The sequence below is a fragment of the Gossypium raimondii genome, chromosome 8 (assembly GCF_025698545.1).
Source record: "Gossypium raimondii isolate GPD5lz chromosome 8, ASM2569854v1, whole genome shotgun sequence".
Classification (NCBI taxonomy): domain Eukaryota; kingdom Viridiplantae; phylum Streptophyta; class Magnoliopsida; order Malvales; family Malvaceae; genus Gossypium; species Gossypium raimondii.
This window is the reverse complement of record NC_068572.1, coordinates 8255489-8277859: the sequence shown is the minus strand read 5'-3', so window position 1 is coordinate 8277859 and position 22371 is coordinate 8255489.

Here is a 22371-nt window from a genome sequence, read left to right as displayed (position 1 = left end):
TTTGCATGGTTAGACAATATTATGAATCTTTATGATGTTATATGGAGATATAATGTGCTAAGTGTCATGTTTGATAATAATTAAGTGAAGTGGTAAGAGAACAACCAAAAGTGCAAATTCCTTATGGGACTTCTCATGAGAATTATATTGGGAATTTATAAATTTATTTTACATGTGTATTGATGAAAAAATTGATTGTCAAATTGTTGGATTTTATATCTATGTAACAAGGTGAACCATTCATTTAAATTTTCTTTGAATTTGACTAGTCAAATTAGAATAAAAGAAAGAAAGAAAATATGAAAGTGTTCATTTCTCCCACCCACCCCTCTTGAAGAGAGAAGATTTCTCTTTTCATCTTTTCTTATTTTCTCTCAAATCCAACCATGAATTTCCATTCCACATGTTATTTTTTCTATTAAAATCTTATGGAAAAATCATTTCTAAGTTTGATTTCGCCATCATCTTCACCTTTGGAAGCTAAGAATTTTCTTGAGCTTGAGAGAGAAAATTAAAGCTAGAGAGAGAAAGCTTCATAAAGGTAAGAATGATGTTTTTCTAACTCTCCTAGCTTGATATTTGAGTATATATGTTTTAGGAAAGTTTGAAAAGTTCATGTGTTGATTTTTTTTATTCTATTTTCATATATGGAAACATGAGGAAATGTTAAGAAATGGAATTTCAAGCTTGCTTGAGGTTGGAGGCAAGTGTTTGGAAGCTTGAAATCAAGTAAAAATGCATCCAAGAAGTAAGTACCCTTAGATACTCATCTTAAGCTTCTATGATTAGGGAAAAATGTATAAATTGTGAAATAACTATGAAAATGATATTGGAATGTATATATGTAAATTCTATGAATTAAAGTGTTAAAAATAAATGGTTTGGAAAGTTATGGCTTAATAAGCCTTGATTAAAAAGGGTGATAATTCCTAGTAATATATTGTGAGAAATTTGGTTGGCAAGAATAACTATAAAAATGTTTTGAAATTTGTGAAATTTGAGTAAGATGGTATCAACAAGGTTTATGTATCAATAAGCCTTCATGAAAATCTAAGGATTAATACATTGTTATCATTATCATGATTGACTAATGAACTTGAAATATGGAAAATAGGTAGTTGAAGTCATAATGACCCCCTTCTAGAAAGTGGTTATGAGAATGTTCTTAAATGAAAGTAAATGTTACCTAGGAATCATGGAAACCATTCTATGAAAATGAAAATGTTTATGTTACCAAAACTAAAAGGTAAAAATTATGAATGTATATGTGAAAGCACTTAAGGTGGCCTTCTGTGAAATTGTATATGTAAGGCATTTAATGTGTACATATGTGTGGTTAGATAATGTGTTGTCTAATAAATCTATGAACCTCGAAACTCTAGATATGTCTCTGTTTAATTAATAAATGTGTTAATGGCCTTGATTGATATATGTTATTTGTGACTTTAAGTTCCCTAGTAAACCTAGTGAAATAGTTAGGATATAATAGGGATTGATGTGTACATGGAGTTTTTTTATCTAGAGTTTTGTTGCCTTCAGGATTTACACATATTACGTGCACTTTAGTTGTGTTTGTATGGATGCACTTATGTGCAATTTGGTTTGTGTTTGGAGGAATGTGATATAGTACCTAGCACTTGTGCTTCTTGGTGTGTTATGGATGGAGTCTTGTGCATCCGAGTCATTTATGAGTGTTTACTATAGGCCAAATAAACTAAAATATTGATAATATAATTTTCTTATGATTTTAAATTTAAAAACGCATTCTGAAGTGAAATGTGTTAAAACCTTAACAAGTTAAAAAGACTAATTACTCGTTTGGTTGTTCATGTAATAACATGAGTAAAAAGTTTATTTATTACATGTAGTTAGATATAATATAAAGAATAGTTAATGCAAATTTAAATATGCAATTAGAAAGATGAGTAAAAACTCTTGTAAAAAATAAGACTTCTTCAAAATATGTGAAAATTTTTCTTCTCTTTGCCACAAACAGGGCATTAGAATGGCTAAAAATTATCATTTTTGATTAGTTTATAGCTAACCAATGACTAAAACATGTGGAAAAAATAATACTCTAACCAAACGTAGCATAAGTGTTAAACATCTAAGTTAACCATGGGCCACATGACATGATGTAGCACCCCTCGCCCAACCCGATTGATGAGTCCTAGTTACGGAATGCTACAATCATTATTGGAGAAACTACCATCAAAACATAGTGAATCATTTACATAAACCATCAAACATTACCTAATTACAATTATTATATAATAAGTAGACTATCCCAGATTCAATCGAACTTATGAGAACTTAATTGTTGATCCGAACATGAACTAGGGCTAGTTTGTAAACTTTCAAAATTTTGGAATAGGTACCGATACTTTTGATAGGTACTAATACTAAATCTTGCTTCGATGATTGAAAATTCATCTTTAAAACACAAGTATCGATACTTGGCTTAAGGTACTGATACTCATGTATGCATATCAATACCAAGTTATAGTATCGATACCATTTTACGATTATGTTTCTTTTGTAAAAGTTAATCAAAAGCCAAATGTATCGATACCATTTTGAAGTATCAGTACCCTGATATAGAGTATCGATACTTTAATTCAGTACCAATGTCATTTTTACATTCTGTTAAAAATCTAATTGAACTAAAAACATTAAGTGTCGATACCTTTATTAGGGTATCAATACCTTAGTACCAAAATGGTCAAAAACTTCCATTTTGTGCCCATTTCATGCTCAAAACCAATTTTGATTCAAAATATGCCATTAGACACACTTAAAACCTACATAAAACTAACCAAAATGCAACCATTTCATCATTTAACCATTTTCATAAACAACCAAATCAACATGCCTTAATTTGGCACCAAAAACACATCAAACAACATATTAGAATATAACTACTTTTCCATGCATTCAAACCATTAAATCAATACATCAAACCTTACTATCTCTAGGCTCAAAGCATACCATTGTACCATCAAATGCCATTCATGAAGACTAACAAATATGATTCATCATATTGCAAAAACATTCAATTATGAACCTATGGTTCATATTACTATCAACCTAACATTAACATTCATACAAGTTTTATCAACCTCCAAAATTAACCTTCAAATTAGCAAAATATAAAGGACTCTCCTAGTTACATACCATAAAACTAACAAAGAATTTCACCAAATTTGAAGAGCCTGGGATTACGGCTAGATGCTGATGTCAAAAAGAGGCTCACGATTGAAACCTAACTTGTGCATGAAAAAAGAACCAAATGCTGAGTAACCAACTCAGTGGTATTTGTAATAACCCAGTTTTTAGCGGTTCCAGAAATGGTTGTTTCAGAACTCTATTTTTTGATGATCAAATCAGTAAATATTATTTATTAATATTTAGGTGTTTATTACAATATTATACTGAATTCTGGTCTAATAATTTATTTATGTGGAATGTTAGTCAAGGTACAAAAGTATCGATTCAAAATTTTAGTAAAGTTTCCATTGATGAATTTTGAAGCTTTTGGTGTTAATATGTTAGTTTATAAGCTTGGAAATGAAATAGGGACTAGTTTGTAAAAGAAAGTTTATAGTTTTGAGTATAAGGACTAAAATGTAAATATGTTAAATTTGACATGAAATTTCTATAATTATTGTTTCTAGAGAGCTGTAGAATATTTTATTTGAAATTGGTTTAAAAATCAAAGCTCAAATTTGAAAGATATAACTTTTACGGTTTTAGGGACTAGATTGAATAATGCACAAAATTTTAGGGAATCTAAAAATAAAATTGATTTGATATATGTTTGTGATAAGTTGTTAAAATATGTTTAAAATTGATGAATTAAAATGAATTATCATAGATCAAAATTTGGATCAATTGGATGATAATCGAGAAATAGGAATTACTGATTAGTCCTCAACTTCTCATTGGTTGTTGTTTTTGACGAGTAAGTTCGTATGAACTTACTTTATTAATTTTGGTATGTTTGTATTATTTTGTTATTTTGTTAGTTAGAAATGTTATACATATAAAGTTTTTGGCATCAAATGGATTAAATCGTACAATATGAAATATATGATAAATGGGAATAGATGTGATATATTGAATGCATGTGAAATTTTTATATAATTGGAAGATGTGTATTTGATGATATCGTACGGTTTAAAATGTATTTGGATTGCTTTTTGAAATACGAAAAACATGTATACGGTTGCAGAGTTTGAGTTGGTATGAATACGATATTAGTACTGTGCGAATATGAAACATTTATATGATATGACGATATGTATAGAATGATTTTTACAGTGATTAAAATGTTTGTAATGTAGTTTTAAGGCCCGTGTGAACTTAGTAAATGATTAGGATACAAATGATATGTCATTATGGTCTAAAAATGCAGCAAGTACTTTGTACTGGTGTTTATATTGCATCAGGTACTATGTACCGATGTTGGATACCTTATCGATGGCTGAGATCCTGCATGTGTTGTAGATTCTCCTCAGCTCATGTTAGTAGCATCGAGTAAAGGTTAATGTCCCGATTTATAGCTCGTATGAGAAATTATATTTATATCTCGTGTGAGCAATTATATTCACAACTCGTGTGAGCAATTTCGGTATCCGAAGTTAATTTGCTATAGTTCTTCGAGAAAAAATAAATAAATAAATGAATTCTAAATGAATAGAAATATTAAATGTGAAATCGATTGTTACATGTATGAATTGAGTGTGAATAAAAAGATTGAATGAATTAAATTGTCATGTTGCAAAATGAGCATGACTTGAATGTGATATGAAAGAGAACTTAAATATTATGTTAATATATCAAAAATGGTGTTAAATGGAAATATTATGTATATAGGCCTTGATGTGGATAAATGTTCGTTTTAGGAAATGATGAAAAGGGTCTATATATGAAATGTTTATTTTGGGAAGTGGATGCGATATGTATACTAGGTTGAATTGTATATGTGTGGCTACTGGAGTATGCATGTGTTTGAACCGAGAATATGGTTGATTTTTGGATGCCCTACGATGATGTTTGAAGTATGTATGTTTGCATTGTGGTATGTTATATTTGAAACTCTCTGATGGGTAAATTGAAGGTGAAAAAGGTTTGGATTAATGTGATAGGAATGATATAGATTTGTACCAATTTAATTGAATGGTTTGTTATGCTTATAACCTTATTGTGAAATGGTGCCAATGAGGCATATTGGTTAGGTGATTAGGAATCTGATATATGACATGTTTTAGTTAAGTTTGAAATGTTAAGATGATGGAAGTGTCTTGTTTGAATAGTTGATGAATACCAAGTGTCTTTTTTGAGTAGTTGATGAATACCTAAGTTGTTAAGCCTGGCAATGTGATTGTTTCATGTGGTATGATTGAATGGTCTTGTAGTTGGCTAAATGCATGATGGTATAAGTATTAGTTGGTTTTATGCAAGTTTAGATGCACAAATATGCATCATTTAAGCCTTTTTTTTTGTCTTGGCATGAATTGGGTAATTAAATGGTGTATTTTTTTCCTACACAGGCCAGAGGCACGTCCATGTGTTTATTTTTAAAATTGTTGCTTTTTGGTTCACATGGTTCCCAAATGTTACACCGACTAGCCACACGGTCGTGTGGTAGACAGGGTCTAATGACACAGCCATGTGAATACTGGATGACATGGTCGTTTTTGTGCCACACGTACATAGTGAGATACACAGCTTGAGCACATGGTCATGTGTCCCTTGTTCTTCATAAATGGCCTTAACTTTTGAAAATGTTTCAATTTGATCCTTATTCGTGCTTGAGTCAACTTAATAGCTTTTGTAAGCTCGATTAAGACTCGAATTTAATTTTGTATTATAATATTTGAATGTTTATGATATGATTGATTATTTGAAGAATTTATTTATGATATAATTGATCTTTAATTTTGGAAATGTTGCAAATTAGCCTAGTTAAATTCTAGGCTGATACTAGAGTATATGTAAGCTCGTATAAAGCCCGAGAAAAATTATATTTTGTGATTATGCATTGATTTGATTATAGTTGTATGATTCATGTTTAATTTGAATGTTAATTGTGTAGTTATGAAGTAATTCCATGTTTATTTGAAATAATCAATGTGAATTGAATGCATTATGTTCTGGCTTTGACTGTAGCATTTCGTAGCTCGGGTCCGACGACCGAACTAGGTAAAAGGTGTTACAATATTTCTATAACTCAATAATTAATAAGATCAAGATAAAGAAAAAATTCAGGGATTTCACCAAATCTTAACAATTCATTATGTGCATTATTATGTCCTATAGATTCATTTAAGCAAGTGTTGTTAATAGACTCAAAAGCTTATCACATTAGCTTACCACATCCCAATTCTCAACTAGTCTTATGAAGTATTAGTTTGTGTCCAGTGTTCATCGATATATTTGGCACCCAGTGCCTCATCGGATAAACTGAAGTAATTTAATTACGCCAAGTACTCATCGATGTATTTGGCACCCAGTGCCCCATTGGATAAACCTTAGTAATTCGATTGCGCCCAATGTTCATCGATGTATTTGGCACCCAGTGCCTCATCAGATAAACTTAAGTAATTCAATTGCGCCCAATGCTCATCGATATATTTGGCACCCAGTGCCTTATCGGGTAAACCGAAGTAATTCAATTGCGCCCAATGCTTATCGATGTATTTGGCACCCAGTGCCTCATCGAATAAACTGAAGTAGTTCTTGCACATTGAATAAATAACAAATCTTCAAATCTCTATAGGATTTCAATTCTTACCCAATATGTAACAGCTTGATTTTAATGGTACCGAAAATGATGGTTTTGAAACCTTATTTTAAACAATCGAGTCAGTAAATATTATTAAATAATATTTACGTGTCTATAATAGAGTTATATTGAATTCTAGTTTAGTAATTTTAATGCTTGGATGGTTAATTAGAGTACAAGGACTAAATCATAAAAATTAAAAATTTAATCGCTATTAATTTATATGTTCTAAATGAGTTTAAAAGTATAATTAAATGGTTTTATTTGGAAATTATGCCATAGTTGTTATAATGGTGGACGGTTTATGCATGTTTTGGATAGAAATTATGAATTTATTTCAAGGGCGATTTAGTAACTAAATAATTACTAAACATAAACAATAGAAACAAAAACTATCATCCTCTTCATTTCATCATTTTTAGATTGAAACCACCATTGAAGAGTGCTTAAAATCACCCAAGCTTTGGTTCCTTGCATGTAAGTAAGTTTTAAGTCATTTTTCGTAAATTTTATGTTTTTGAGATCGTTGTATGAAACTGTCAAAGTTTTGAAAAGTTATCATTGTTGTTTTTAAAGCTTTTCAGATGTTAATGGTTGAGTTTGAAGCCTTATTATGAAATAGGACTATTTGTAAAGTTATTTTTGTTAGTTTTGAGTTTAGGGACTAAAATGAGAATATGTTGAAATTGGCATGAAATCTTTATAAATATCGATGGTTGAAAGTTGTATAGGAATGTATTCGAAGCTGGATTAAAGGTTTGGGGCTTAAATATGAAAAATAGGCTTGTTATAGTTTTAGGGACTAAATTGAATAAACTATAAAAATTAGGGAAATTGTGAAAAATGATAATAGGATGTCATATGCATTAAATAAGATGATATAAGTTATTTATAACTGATAATTTGAAATGAATTACCATATAGATCAAGAAACGAATCAACCAATAGATAACCGAGAAAAAGGAAAAATAGCAGATTGGTCCCTGACACTTCTTCTATTGTTGTTATTCCCTGGTCAGTTCATAGCAGATTAGTCCCTGACACTTCTTCTATTGTTGTTATTCCTTGGTAAGTTCATACGGTATAGTTTTATGTATTTTTGTAATGTTTATGTTAAATTGTACACTTTGAGAATGTTTGAATGTATACTTAATGTGGCAAATTGATGCAAAGGTGAGAAAAGGATTGAATTGAAACTTAATGTACTGTTACATGTATTGAACCTGGATGAACATGAGATAGGATACAATTGGCATGCCAATAGGGTTATTTGCGTTGTACGGGTTTTATGTGAGATGAGATATTGACAGATGATATATATTCACTGAATGTACTGGAATCCAGCATTTGTTGCAGATTATCGAGTTATATCCATAGTGATTCAGGTGTGTTTTTAGGGGAGGATTGTAACCTACGGGCTTGGCACTTAGTGTCCAGACGTGTTTTTGGAGGAATGTTTAGCCTAGGGGCTTGGCACTCAGTGCCCAAGCGTGTTCTTGGATGGTTTAGCTCGTTTGAGAAATCAGACGTGTTTTGGGTGGATAATCGTGTATTTATATCTACTCATAATGGTTCAACGGGCTAAATCGATATGGTTATACAATAATAATGAATGGTAAATGTGTTATCATATGATAAGGTATGGTTCTATGATGTATAAGTGCATATGTGCAATGGCTTGATAATATACCTTCAATTAAGATTGAATTACATCAAATGGAATGTTTCATTCATTATGTATACAATGAACTCACCTGATGTCGTGAATTGTAGTAACGGGGAAAAATTATTTAGTTAAGTATGTTAATTTTATAATTGTGGGATTTAAGGTAAGTTATATGTTTTGAACCTATGAACTTACTAAGCTTATTTCAAGCTTATTCTAGTTCGTTTTCTATTTTTTTGTAGTTATCATTTGACGAAACTCGGCGATCAGATCATCTTAAAGATCACACTATCCACCCACCATTTTTGTAGAAATTTTAACATTTATTTCGTTTATGTGGCATGTAATAGGAGTTGAATTGTATATAAGTGTTTTGTAAAAGTAAAGTGTGTTTTGTGATTGCACCAAGTATGTGGACTTGTTGGTATATTGATGTGTTTGATCATGGCTTGAAATAGTAACTTTGAATGTAGTTATTGAGTTTGGTATGTGATGGAATATCATAGGTATTTGGTAAGTTAGAATATGTTGTGGAATGATTGGATAGGTGATATTTTGGTTGGAGCTTATGACATTGTATTTCGATGTTGATTCTAGAGGTTATATGTAGGATATGGGAAATGGTTTTTGGTGTCAAAAGTTATAGGTGGTTATATTGGTATGTGGTTAATGGTATGTGATAGAAATTTTGGCATTTGATGAAACATATGATACATGTATAACTATGTTCAAACTTGGTATGTAATAGGAAACACTTTGGTATTGATTTATGCTTGTGATGGTGCCTTGAGGCATATTGGTTAGAATTAGTAAAATGATATGTTTTGGTATGCTTTTAGTGCATTTTGAATAGGCTTAAGGAATGGTTAATTGCATACTTATGTTATATCTGAGAGTTTGGATTATAACTTACATTATAAGTCATATTTTGTCACACACGAGCAAGTGAAACGGCCATGTGCTCTTTATGATTAGGGTAGTTTTGGTTAAACACGATCACAGTCTCTCACACGGCCTGGCTACACAATCGTGTGAATGTTTGTAAGATTTTGCATTTAGGTCCACCCGACCTCAGTGAGTTACATGATTGTGTGACTCCAGCTTACACGATCTTAGTTTTTAACACGGTCTAGGAACATGGCCGTGTGACCCTGTTTTGTGATTTTTCCCTAATTTTTTAAAAGTTTGTAATTTAGTCCTTATTTGTACTTGGGTCAACTTAAGAGTGTAACACCTTGAAATTTGGGGTTAGAAGTTTTGAGGTTTGTAGTTAGGGTCTGTGAGTAGGGCGAGCAGTTGAGTTTATTATCGCGTTTTAGTATCAGAATGAGCTTGTTGGTTTAGTGGCAGTGGTTGTGTTAGTTTATCTTTGGATCCCGAGTTTGAGTCCTCATGTGTGTTTAGAGGAGTTAATTTTTTTTTAGATTTTTTTAATTTAAATACATATTTATTTTTAGTTACCTTATTTATTTAATTTTAATTTTTAATTTGGAATAGAGAATTATTCCAAAAAAATTATTTTCACGTTCCTCTTTTCTCTCCCTCTTTCTCATGTCAGTTTTTCTTTCCTTTACTCCTAGATTTCTAAAATTTGACATTTCTTTGCCATTGAATTCTCTTTATCATCACTTTTGTTCTTGAATTTTTGTTTGAAATCGATGGGTTTCATTTAATTTCATTGATTGGTGTTCAGGTAATTCAAGGAATTGAAGCGGAAGTAGAGTAAGTAGTGTTCTTTGATTCTTTTTAGAACAATTTTGGTTGGTTCTTTTGTTTATTTGGGTATGATAATAATAGATTGGTGTGTTTGCATAAACGAGTTTTCAAAACTATGTTATAGAGGTGAATCAGTCAGTTTCTAGTGTTTGAGATCCCGATTTAAGGTGTGTTCCAGAACCATTAGCGATTAGGGTATGCTTTCCTGTCGCAAATTCTCAATTTTAGCCTGTTTCGGTGTGGTTTTGTGATCACACGGGTGGCCACACGGGCGTGTGCTGCAAACGGGCGATTCACATGACCGTGTGACATTGGGAATTAAGGTTGTTGGGTGATTTTTAGTGCTACATAGTCGTATGGCTATGGTTTGGGGAGTTTTTCGATTTCCACACGGGCGTGTGCCTTAGACACATGGTCGTGTCCCTTAGCCACATGGGCATGTGAGTTTTCCACATAGTCATGTGTACTCTGCACTTTATTTTGACACTTTTGGATAGTGAGTTATACAGGCTACTCACACGGCCATGTAACTCGGATACACAGGCGTGTGTCTCCACCACACGGGCGTGTGCCCCTTCCATATGGCTAAGTTGGTCTTCACACGGCCTAGACCCTTCTACACGGTCGGGGCACATGGTTGTGTGGCCCTGTTTCGTAGATTTTTGTTTTGAGTCATAAACTATCTGTTACGTTTCTGTGTAATCCGACCCTCGGTTAAGCCTTGGTAAGTGTGTTTGGGACTCAGTAAAGTTTTGGTTCATGTATATATGTACATTTATGGGTTTTAATTTAATTGTTCGTTTGTGTGATGAATAAATCTGAGCTCATTATTGTTGTCTTAACTGAGTATTGGAATGCAGCTGTAATCAAATCCAAATCTGTTCAACTGGAAACGTGAATGTCTGTTTCTGTATGTTTTTCTGCGTACTGTGTGCATAACTGCACTAGCATGAAAATTTTGGGATTTGGCTATGGAGAGAAGGAAGACTGATTTGGCAGTTTTAATTGCAATACTTCTGTACAACGATGTACCACACTATACTATACACATGCTAACTCAGCTACATATTGTTATTTCAGTGGCTTAGTTCCACATTGGGGTGTGTAGGGTGGATGAACCTATTATGGTTCTATGTGGTGTGCAGGGTGGACGGCCTTCTGTACCTTTATGTGGTGTGCAGGGAGGACGAAGCAATTTTTGGTTGGTGGGGTGGGACGTTTGACTTGTTGCATTCGTTTTGCATCTAAAAATAAGTCTGTTTGTGTGAATGTTTGGTTATTGGCAATATGGATAACGTGTTTTGATTATTATGCATGGTAAGGACGCTGTTTCTGTGGCTTGGTATGATTTGGGAATATTTTTTTATTTTGAATTACTAGTTTGAGTTTTTGTAAGTGATTTTTTATACATATACTGTTCTGGAATATTGTTGTGTTACTTCATATTTTTCCATCTGTTTATGTTTCAGACTCAAACTAAGCTCGCGTAGCTCATTCATTTAGTTTCTCCCTTTCAGGTAAATTCCATGTTTTGAAGCTAGACTCGACATGCTGGAGGTCTCAGACTAATAAGTGTTTGGTTTGGTTTTATGGATGCTACTTAGAAATTCAGTTGTCATTTTCAAATGGTTTGTAGGAAAGATTATCAAAACTATGGTATGGGTTAAGGTTTGAACTTTTCGTTAAAATCTATGATTTCAGTTTTGAACAATATTTTGAAAGTTTCATGCTAAGATTTTAATTGGGTCTTCTGCTATTGTTTCAAAGTTCGCACAGATTTGAGAAAACAACATATTTTTCGCACAATTTCTAATCTAAAAATTTTGAGTTACATTTGGCAAAATTGATGCATTTTGAAATTGTACGAGAAACATTAAATTGTTTTATTCTTACTTGTTTTTAACGCCACTTAATTATTGTTTCAGAACATAAATTGTTAAACAATTTAGCTCGATTTTAGCAAACTATATTCGAAATAAGTTTTAAACAATTCTTTTTGTAAATTGATTTAATATCACTTCGCTGGTCAATGTAACCAACGAGATTTGGTCTAAACTTCTAGGTCGGGTTTGGGGTGTTACAAAGAGCTTTCGTAAGCTCGATTAAGACTCAAAATTTTTTTTAATTCATATTAAACTTGAATCATAACTTGTATTTGTTGATTTATTGAACATTATTGATGGTAAATGTATGTGATCAATTCTATTAACTATTGTAGCATCATGTGACTGAACCGGGTAAGGGGTGTTACACAATCAATTTCAATTTACAGTTTAACTCAACAATTGATCACACAGCATAACATGTTTCAATTCAATCCAAAGCCAATTAGATACTTCCATCCAAAGAAATTATTTTCTATCCTTTTCAATTTAAACATTCTTCACAAAAATCAACATTTTTCTATAAATTTAGTTCAACTGATCAATTCCAAATTTCCTTCAATATTTCATCATACTAAGCAACAAAAATATGCAGTGATAAATGAGTTGAAGAATAGAAATGCCAACTGAAAAATCCGAGCTATTTGTCTACTGTTTTAGCTTTTCCCTTCCTTCTCGAGGAATCCTGATTGACGTTAGTTACGGATTAGCATAAACACATAAAACAATCAATATACTACCAAATTCACAATCAATTGTCATTTTATAAAAAAAATTTATTTAATTTAATTTAGTCCCTAAAATCGTGACTAACATAACTTTCAATTTGAAATCTGTTTTCACTGTAATCCATTAGGGACCTCCTATTTTTTATTTCTATGGTCAATTTTACAATTTATTCAGTTTGGTTCCTAATGTACGAAACTATCAATTAACTACACAATTTAGTGCTTTTTCACCTCTAAGCTTATAATCTACCAAGTTAATACCTAAAACTTCAAGAAATCAACAATGACAACTTTCTAAAAATTTAACAATTTTACAAATTGGTTCATGGGCTAGCAAGATTAAGCTCTCATGATCTCGAAAACATAAAAATTACAAGAAAATGACTAAATTGAACTAACCAATTAAAGCTATAAATTTCCAAAACCCGAAGGTCGATTCTCCTTCTCCTCTTTCTTGCCAAAATTGGTTTAAATGGATGAAGATAAGAAATGCTCTCTTTCCATCCACTTTGATGTCTTTATTATTATTATTATTATTATTATTATTATTATTATTATTATTATTATTATTACCTATTTATTAATTTACCATTTGAACCTCATTATAAAGATAATATCATTAGCCACCTTCCACTACATTTTCCTAAGCTAGTATAATTACCAATTTAGTCCTTAGTCCATTTCATAATTGAAAGAATTTATAAAAATTGTAGTTTTACCACTTTTTCAGTTTAGTCCTTTTCATTAATTAATCACTAATTATACAAAATTACCTATCCGTAAATCAATTACCCTAATATAAATCGTTGTAAATATTTAATAAAGCATTTATAAAATCATTTCACGAAAACGAGATTCCAAACCTGCATTTTTTGAAACCACTAACTTTCTGGTCGTTATACATGAAATTGAGTGCAAGACTTTTCATTAGTATGTCTCTACTAAGGAAATTGAAAAATGATGTAACATTTGCATAAGGAACAAATGACCATAAGTTTAAATTATATGTGAACATGTTATAAGCTATGGTAAAATGGGATAAACATTAGATTAAAGGTTAATTGGACCCTCTATAGGAATTCCAAACATGAATCTTCATAAATGATTGGCTAATAAACTATTAAAAGGGTAAGTTAAGCCCTTAAGACTCTATTATAAGAAATGAATCCATTTGATACATTAATTGTAGAATGAGCAAACTTTGAAACATTTATGGCTAAGGGGCTCAACATTAATAATGGATAGGATTAGTATGAATATTATTAGGTACTTACTGACCTCATCGAGCTCATGTGTTAGTTGTTTAAACTCGTAGGTATTAGATTTGTCAATAAGATGTGGTTTTGAATTGGGAGCATCATATCTCCATTCAAGATTTTGAGTTTGTAATTATTATTTGTAAATTTGGCATGAACATAGAGACTTAGATTATTATAAGGAATTGTAAGTATTTGGATTGGTAAAGTTAAACGTTATTTGTAACTTTTTGAATGATTAAAAAAATATTTGAGTTATAAATTGATTTGAACATGTGTATGATTTGAAATTGTGTTTAAATATTATTTTAAAATGTTTTTAAATGATTTGAAACCATTGGGTATGATTTGATGATGTTCGAGGATATTTTGGGGGTTTGTTGGACAAATTTTTAGCTTTAGGGAACAAGATCCAATACCTTCACCATAGGTATCGGACTAGAACAAGTCAGTAGCCAGAAAGCTACAGTTCCAGGCATAGATATCAATACCTATGCCCAAGGTACCAATACCTTGTTGACTATACATGGCCTCTGCACTGTTTTGGGTGTTTTGACCCATCCGAGGCCCAGAATTGATCTTGAACACCTTTGATCACCCATATAAAGTTTTTAAATGAGTCTAAGGTGATTTTAAGGCCTTCAAAATGATTTTATTTTATTTTTATGATTTTACTTAAATTTTTTAAAGTCTTAAATTAAGGTAAAACTTTTACTTTTCTCAACTCAAACTGTAACGACCCGAAGGTCAGTGGTATCGAAAAGTGTGGTTTTGGAATCTCGATTTAGTAAACTGAACTTGTAAATATTTAATATTTACAGAGTTATATTAGAAATTAATTTAATATTAGTTAGGTAACTTTTTCAAATTAGTGCTTAATTATGGTACGAGACTAAATCATAAAATGTCAAAAGTTGAATTATGATTAAATTATAATGTAGAACATGATTAAAGGGCTTATAAGGTAATTAAACCTTTAGATTTTGGATAGTGGACAGTAATATATAGGTCAAATGTTAAAAAATTGTTATAATTATAATAGTTAATAAATAAAATAAAACGTAAATTGTAATAAAACAAAGGTAGTGGAAACATTAAAATTATTTTCATTCATTTCATCTTCAACAAATCAAAACCAAAAGAGAAAATAAACCTCAACGTACGACTTAGGGTTTCAGAGTTTCAAGCTCAATTTGGTTAGTTCAATTTAGTCCTCTTGTAACTTTTATGTTTCTGGAATCCTTGTAGATCAGGCTAGTTGACCCATGTCATAGTTTCCGATGCTGTTAAAGAATTAGGATGTTACCATTGTTGATTAATTGGAGCTTGAGGTGTTATTTTGTTAGAATTTAAGTTTAATATTGAAAAAAGACTAAATTGTAAAGCCAATTGATGATTTTTTGTAATAGGGACTAAAATTCACAAATTGTAAAATTTGTGGTACAATTGATAAATAGGAATTCCTATAGGGACTCTAGTGAATTTGGCATAAAATTAAAAGGCTAGGTGTTAAAGTTATGTTAGTCTCTATTTTAAGGACTAAATAGAACAAAATGAAAATTTTGTGTAAGTTTTCAATTAATGTGAAATTGCTTGGAAATTGAAGAAAACATATGTGCTGTTTTTAATCCTTAGCTAATGTCGACTCGGATTCCATGAAAAAGAAAGGAAAAGACAAAGTCATTGATGAATAGCTCAGAGTTTACGATTTGTGTTTCTATAATCCAAACTAACTTATAAATGGTTGCATGTTAATTAATTTATTCATGGTAAGAATATGAGGTGAGATTTCTTTTTCATTTGACATGTTTTGAATTGATTGATGATTATGAGGATTAAATTGAATATAATTGAGAAATGTATGTATTTTTATAAATGTGAAAAACTAGTATGTGTTCGAATAGTTGTGGCAGTTATATATATGTTGAATAAATGTTTACATATTGAAAATGAATGTGGATTGAGACATTGGTTGGTACTAAAATATGAAATAAATACTCTATTAAGTATTCGGGCAAAGTCGAATATAGTTAGCATGCCATAGGATAGGAAGATTTCAAGGATTCTTCAACTACGAGATGATGAGACACTGGATGTCAATTTGCTTCTGTTTAACCGATGAGACACCAGGTGCCAAAACTTATTAATAATGTTTGGTGCAATTATTTGCTTCGGATTTATCTAATGAGGCACTAGGTGCCAAACTGGTGTGTTGGTTAGATCCGTGTATTCGTTCGAGTCTGAGTCGTTAATAGGAAATAATTTACAAAATGAGTTATATGATTTTGATATAGCAAAAAGAACTAGAAATGGAATTGAAATGGAAAATAATTTGTGGAATGATTTGGGAACTTTGATATATCATGTTCAATAAAAACATGAAATTTTAAATTGAGATGAAATGTGATAATCATGTATTATATTGGTGAAAGGAGCTAGTCTTGAATCTATGGATATGTGAAATGGTATATTGGACTTGTTAAATTCCATAACATTTCTATTCTAACTTATGCACCTTTATGATTTATGTTATACATTATTGTTCGGATTATAGAAATACCGTTAAGTTATACTTAGCGTACGATTTTTTTTTTCGTGCGCAGGCTAGGTACTTAGCGATTTGATCATTGATTCAGCATCTAGCAGCAATCCCGGTCTCAAGTGTTGGTGATGTGATCATTTTGGGTCTTGGCATATACCTAGGAAGTTTTTTTTTGTTTTTTGGTTATTATGATCAGTTTTATCTTGTTGGTATTTTGGATGTTATGTATATAAGTGTATGTATATATATGTGATGGTAATGATTGTGTTGTTGATGTCTTGATAGGTCGCTTGGGTTATATGCCTAATGTTCTAATGGTTAAGAAAATATCATACTAAGTGATTTGTTTGGTTGGTGATGGATGATATGTTTAGGTCATGCCTTGGAGTTGTTTTGTTATACTTGATATTTTAATCATGAGATTGCTTAAAAGCTTATTTTAGATTTGAGTAGGTGATAGTGAATGTGTACTTAAATATTTACTGAATTGGTATATATGTACTCTTTTAGTTATTCCTAAAATAGTTAAATTGTTAGGGTGCCTTGAAGGCATATCGTTATCGTTGAATTTGGTTATTTGGCTAGTTTCAAATTATTGCTTGAGGTTCCAATTTAAGGAATATTGGTTAAGCACTTTAGGTTGATTATTTTAAGTATTGTTTTTTACGTGAATTTGTTCTTTTTGAATTGGTTGAAGCATGGTATGTTTAGTTGCTTGTGACACAACTGAAGTAGGGTTTTAAGCTTGCATTGAAAGGTATTTCCAGGTACACACGACTATGTAACTTACACGAGCATATGGCACAGCCGTGTGGTTTGTAAGTTTTTAAGCGATTTTGGTGCAAACGACCACATTTTGTTACACTGTCGTGTAACCCATCTCACACAGGCTTAGCTCTCGCACATGTTCAGGGGGTATGACCATGTGACACCTATTTTCAGATTTCTTCCAACTTCTTGTTTAAGTTCCAAATTGATCCATGTTTATTACCAAATTGATTTTAAGTTTCCGTAAGCTTAATATTAATCCGAAAAAGATTGAACACATGTTAATTTGATTTTTTATGAATTGTATGATAATTAATTGAGATTTTGAGTTATAATTTGTATATAAATGGTTTGTAATTGTTCGTAACATTCTATTACTTGGGTTCGGCGACCAGACCAGGTAAAAGGTGTTACACGAACGAACTTGATTTAAATCAAAGAACACTGTAAACTTATTTACGCCACAAATGCTTTTCCATGGGCATTCATTACCCCAAGTGACTTCAAATTGAATATAAATCTTTCTAAAAGGTTTTAAAATGTATTGAAGTATGAAAACTATATTGTGAAAGAAATGCTTTTTTAAAAGTTCCAAGTTCTATTTGAATTTTGGAAATGTCACCGTAGCATCTCCCATTTGTATCGATCGCTAGGACATGTGAGGGGTATCTCACAAAATAAGCTAGGACATGTGAGTGGTATCTCACAAAAAAAAAATTCAAAATTATTGACCACTTTTAAAGCTTCATTTTAAAGATTTTCTTTCATTTCTCCTTTTCTTTTCGAGTGATGATATTTTTTACACCAATAAGTCTACTACACTTTTTGCTTACTTTAGATTCTTTGGTTTGTCACACACAAAAATTGTCTTATATAATAATTAAAAAATAATATTTACTCTTGAAACTTGTGACTTAGTGACATGTACGATGTCTATAAAAGTATCTAGTAATCATTTTCAAGTTTAAATTGATTTATACATGTACTAATATCGGATAATGTTGGTTTTATAACATTTTTCTTGTGCTATTGACTTTCTTCATTGTACCTAATAATAGATATAGGATCAAACCAACCTAAATTTCAATAAGACATTAGGAGAAGGGGTATTAGGGACATTTAATACAACCCCAAATTTTATGATGAAAGATATTTGGTTGCTAATAAAAAAATTGTAAAAGTGAAAACTTGTCATATGAAATTACTTGGATAAAATTAAAGATGTAATATATACTATAGCATTTCTCAATCGGATATATGAGGTTTTGGTGCCATAAATATAATTCTAGTCGTAAATTGTGACCACTTAGTTAATGATTCTTGCAAACCTTTTTATGTATAAATATATGTAGTCCGATGTTCAACTTTTTTTATACAATATGAGGGTGAAAAAGTTTGAATCAGTGTCAAACAAATGTCTAACAAGTCAAGGCAATGTGAAATTTAACTTTAGTTCCAATCGATATGTAATAATTATAAAAAAAAAACTTTGTGTAAACTACACCAAGACCACTAAACTATTAGTAACTTTACATTTTGTTCACTAAACTTCTATATGGCCTTCACTATTCGCACCGCTTGCACCAATCAAATATGTTATTATAATAAGCATAAAGCCTGGTAGTAAATGAATTATACAAGAAATGTAAACATGATTTAAATTAAGGTTGAATTTTACATTAAATTGTATTTGGTTATTTTGCTTATAATTTATTATTGTTTAAAATCTTGTTAACACCACTAAGCTTTATTACTCAGTGTACAATTTTGTTTATTCCGTGCACAGTTCACGAATAAAAGCTTTAGTATATTCGAGTGCAAGCATCCATTTTCTCCAACTTAGCTAAAAAGGCATCTCGATATTTTTTGTTTGTATAAATGTGTTTTGAGTCTTATGCCATGTATCTAGGTTGGTTGGTTGTTACTTTTAATAATGATTTGGTAATGTAACACCCCATACCCGGTCCAGTCGTTGGACTCAAGCTACAGGATGCTGCAATAATAAACAGAAACAATCACATACATTATTATAAGTAATATTCACATACATTTCAAACAAATTAGAGTCTCAAATGAGCTTATAGAAGCTCTTAAACCAGCTCGAAACAAATTCAGGATCAATTTGAAACTTTTACAAAAAGATAGATAAAAAGGTAAAACAGGGGTCACACAGCCGTGTGACAGGCTGAAGCCGTGTGGTGCTATATCACACAATTGTGTCCCCAAACAGCTAGCAGACTGATGTCGTGTAATCTAGGGTCACATGGCCGTGTAACAAATTGTGGCTATGTGAAACTAAAACCATCCTGAACGAATAGAGCACACGGTTGTGTGACCTACCTGTGTGTGACACACAGTCGTGTGGTAGACCGTGTGTAACATATGTGACCTTATTTGTCCAAGGAACATACCAATCCTACAAGGTGACCTAGAATGCCATTCATACCATTCAAACCTAATTCAAAATATACACATTTCAAAGCTAAAACATCCATCTATATAACCATCTAAACATTCAACCAATATACCCTTACTGGCACCGACATATATTCAAACTAAAATCAAATATAATTTATACCAAAGCTTTTAACCATTTCATGCCACAATCTAATTCACATGCATAATACCATTCAAAACTTTTCCATATCCCTTAACCTTCAAAATACCAAACTTGACATCAAGCCATACATCATGTAACAAAATACTCCATAAACTTACATATAAAAAAATACCAAAACATATGCATTCACTTAAACGAGTCTAACCATCCTATGTATATGCCAATAGTAACCAAGTTGAAACCTCAAAAGTCTACCAAATCAAGAGACGATAGGTGTGTGCTTCTCGTTGATTTGAGCGACACGTTCCGGACATCCAAAATCTATAGAAAAGTAGTAACACAAGTAAGTATTTAAAATACTTAGTAAGCCCATAGAAAAAAATGATTACTTACCTCAATTATTAATCATAAAAACAATTGTTATGCGAAATAGTCATCTCTATCAAGGCACAAAGAAAAATCATCATAGACATAAGGTTTTGAGCTCAAACCATACATATAACCTCGATAGTTTATATTTCCATCATAATATAACTTATATCAACTATCCATATCATGAACATTCATTTTTTCCGACATCAACCTCATATCGTCACATTTCCATTTTTATAATTCCACCCGATGAGACTTCATAAAAGAACTCCGTACACAGGTGAAAGCAATAGTGTTTGGTTACTCGTTTGGGTTAAACCTACACGAATAATGAATAATAGTGTCTAGTCACCCGTTAGGGGTTAAACCTAAATGATAAATATTCTGGTCAAGGCTTATTGTACATGTATTCTCAAGTCCGCAACACATGCTGGAGCTCAGAACCTTCGAGCATTAACCCGTAACCTTGTATACGAGACTTCTACTAAGTTCATTAGGATTTAACCACAAATTATGCCACAATTCATAATCAGCAATGAACCACTATTTCATAATTAAGTATAACACATCAAAAATAGGAATTTAGCTATGCTATATGAACTTATCTGAAAACAAAATATCGCTTTAGATAACAAGGCCTATTCGATAGTTTTCCCTTTTCCGCGCAAATCCTCCAGTTGTTGCAATTCTTGAGCTAAATCATAATTTGTCTCAATTATCCATTCAAAATATCCTTTAACAACATATTAAATTTATATAATAGCTCAATTTCACCTATGAAATAATTCTTCCAGTTTTGCATTTATTTCAAATTAGTCTCTTGAATCGAAAATGCTATAACTCACGAATTTGAGCTTCGATTTTGAAATCAGTCTCAATTCCATCCCTCTGCAGTCTATTAGAACCTATATTTATAGAATTTTTATGTTAATTTCGAATTTATTATATTTTAGTCTCAAAGTTTTAAACTAGCAACTTTTACTTTACAAACTAGTCCATTAACATATCTAAGCTTTAAAACTAACCAAATAACCATAATAGCTTCAAGAATACATCAATGGAATCTTTAGCAATCTTAACAGTTTTGAAAACGGAGATACGAGTTAGATGGACCTAATTGCAACAATCTCAAAAATATAAAAATTACAAAAAACGGGCTTGAGATCACTTACCAATTGAAAGATTTAAGCTTGGACATGACCAAGGGTTTTCTCCCTTCTCACATTTTGCCTTTGAGAAGAAAAAGATGAAAATAATATTTGTTTTCTTTTAATTTTAACTTATATATTATGATTAACTTATTATTTAATTATAATTAGTTTAATTACACATTAATTTATTAACATTAACGTTCATTAACAATTTTGTTGGATGATAGTTGGCTATCACCACCGTTTGACCATTTACCAATTGTCTAATTACTCATTTGGTCCTCCAATTAATTAAGATTCCATAATGATTAACTTTTATCACTTTTACAATTTAGCCCTTATACCTTAATTAGTCACTAATTCGGCAAAATTACCTATCCACAATTTAATTCACCCATATAATCACTCTATAAATATTTAATAAAAACATTTCCAAGCTTGGTTTATATGGTCCCGATACCTCATTTTTCGATATCACTAACTTTTGATACACACCACTTGTACCTTAACTAACTGACCAATTAATAAAATCTATCAAATCATGATTTACTATTATATTATATTTAAATCATAAATATTAATTAAATGGATCTACAGAGTCTCTGGTCGGAATTGTGGTCCCGAAGGCACTGTTTTTTATACTACTGAAAAAATGGGTTGTTATAACTCTTCCCACTTCGGAAATTACATCCTCGAAATTTTTACCTGCGAATAGATTCGAGTACTGTAATCTCAAATATTTTTCAGTTCCCCAAGTAGCTTTTTCAGTATGATGTTGGTGCCACAGAACTTTCATTAACGTACTCATTAATTTCATAGTTCTTCCATTTAGAAAGCTAAAATTTTGACTGGTTCTTCTGAATATAACAAGTCAGGCTGTATTTCTGTCTTGTCAGAAGTAATCACGTAAGAGGAATCTGATCTATACCATCGTAGCAATGA